Source organism: Mizuhopecten yessoensis, unplaced genomic scaffold, assembly GCF_002113885.1.
Source record: "Mizuhopecten yessoensis strain PY_sf001 unplaced genomic scaffold, ASM211388v2 scaffold4507, whole genome shotgun sequence".
Classification (NCBI taxonomy): Eukaryota; Metazoa; Mollusca; class Bivalvia; order Pectinida; family Pectinidae; genus Mizuhopecten; species Mizuhopecten yessoensis.
This window is the reverse complement of record NW_018405581.1, coordinates 103,888-106,491: the sequence shown is the minus strand read 5'-3', so window position 1 is coordinate 106,491 and position 2,604 is coordinate 103,888.

Here is a 2,604-nt window from a genome sequence, read left to right as displayed (position 1 = left end):
ATACTGATAATGCTAACCTAAATTGAATTACTTCCAATGGAAAGTTAACAAATGTTGGTCCAAAATGTGATTTCCCTATATAAACTATAGTAAAGTTTACCCCCTCCCCAGGGGAAAACGTGAGACCCCAGGGTCAAGAAATTCACAATTTTGGTAAAGCACCTTAAGACCCTTCCATCTATGAAGAGTATTTGATTTTACCATATCTGGGTCTTGAGAAGAAGATTTTTGAAATTTTAGTCAATTTGACCCTTTTTGGCCCCGCCCTTCAGGCCCCTGGGGGCTTGGGACTAAACTGGCAACTATTTTTGTTGACTTTTGTCCATGGAAGGTTCCTGCAAAATTTCATTGAAATTGGTTCATTGCTTTTGGAGAAGAAGTCGAAAATGTGAATTGTTTACGGACGCACGACGGATGACGGACGACGACGGACAAAAGGCGATCGCAATTGGTCACTTTAGACTCTGTCTCAGGTGACCTAAAAAAGCTTAACATATAGATCTAACCTAAGAAATGGGGCTGAACGCATGTCTAACAAGTCAGTGAAGCAGAATTTGATATATTGGTGTAGTACTCCAAGATGTATCCTCATGTTGAATTTGATGACAAAGTAATGCAGCCAAATACACAACCTAACCAAAGCCAGTGGAGAGGAAAATGTAGGTCACAATGATCTAAATTTGATGGACTTGCATAGTCTGCGATGTTCAATGGATTGACAGAAAGGTCAAAAACACTTGTTGCCTCTCCACTTAAGAGGAGTGCAGTGGGGCGCAAAAACGAGACGAAGAAGGATGAATGTTTTTATCTATTTTATTATCAAATAAATACTAAACAAGAACCAACATGTACATACAGAATGCTTATGTACAAAACAGAGAACAGTAAAGTTTGATCAGGTGTCCATTAAAATGTAACACTCGGATAAAACTAGCACTTCTTGCGGGGGGTGTCAATTGCAGCAAAAACAAAATCATGAGACAATTTTCATTTAAAACAAAAATTAACAATAAATAATGGTGCTTAGCACTTCATTGCATCAAATAATGAAACACAATTTTTGTATGTGTTATGTGACAAAAACAAATAGCACTATAGTCCTAGGAAGAGGCTCAGAGGGCCTGTATTGCTCACCTGGATAAACAAGAGGCCCATGGGCCTTAACGGTCACCTGAGTCTATAGTATTTATTTTTGTTGTTGAAATATGTACCAATTTGAGTAAAAAATAGTATAATGTTAACTTAACTTTGTCAGGACCATGAGCTGATCATTCCTAGACCAATTTTAAGTGAGATCGGCCTATTAGAACTTAGTAGCAAAATAGCGGCCATGGCAGCCAAATTGTATTTCTGATTGACCCGAAAAATAACAACACTTTGTCAGGACCATGATTCGATCATTCCTACAAAGTTTCAGTTCAATCGGCCAAGTAGATCTTTACTTTAAGTTTGAAATAGTTTACCAAAATGGCAGCTGTGGTGGCCATATTGGATTTCTGATCGACCTGAAAAATAACAACACTTTGTCAGGACCATGAGTCAATCATTCCTACAAAGTTTCAGTTCAATCGGCCTAGCAGAACTTGACTTTAAGTTTGAAATATGTTTTCAAAATGGTGGCCGTGGCGGCCATATTGGATTTATGATTGACCTGAAAAATAACAACACTTTGTCAGGACCATGAGTCGATCATTCCTACAAACTTTAAGTTCAATCGGTCCAGCAGAACTTGACTTTAAGTTTGAAATAGGTTTTCAAAATGGCGGCCGTGGTGGCCATATTGGATTTCTGATCGACCCAAAAAATAACAACACTTTGTCAGGACCATGAGGCGATCATTCCTACCAACTTTCAGTTCAATCGGTCCAGCAGAACTTGACTTTAAGTTTGAAATAGGTTTTCAAAATGGTGGCCGTGGCGGCCATATTGGATTTCTGATCGACCCGAAAAATAACAACACTTTGTCAGGACCATGAGGCGATCATTCCTACCAACTTTCAGTTCAATCGGCCCAGCAGAACTTGACTTTAAGTTTGAAATGTAAAATGTTAACGGACGACGGATGACGACGGACGAAAACGGATAGCAATAGGTCACTTGAGCTAAAGCTCAGGTGACCTAAAAAGCAACCATGAAAAATTATTCTTATTACATATAATACTGCAGCTATTTCCAAATATTGGCTGTGTCTCTCAGCAACACCCGTCTATCATTAGGTCCCTTCTTTCTGCCCCCCAGAATTGGGGTGGATTTTAAACATTAACTTCAATTTCCCCTATTGGGCACGCCCCTCTGCCCCTTAAAAGCAACCCTTTATTCATACAAAATTGAGTCCCCTTTGCCGAAGGATGCTCTACACAAAATTTGTTTAAAATCGCTCCAAATAAACTGAAGGAGATGGATTTTAAACATTTATTACATTGTTCCCCCTACTAGACCCTTCCCCTTTGCTCCATGGGGGACCATACTCTGTTAAAACAAATTGAGTCCCCCTTGCCAAATGATGCTCAGGACCAAATTTAGTTAAAATAACTCCAATCATACTTAAGGAGCAGGACCAACTGTTTAGACAAAATTGTCTTCCCTTTGTCAAAGAATGTTCTG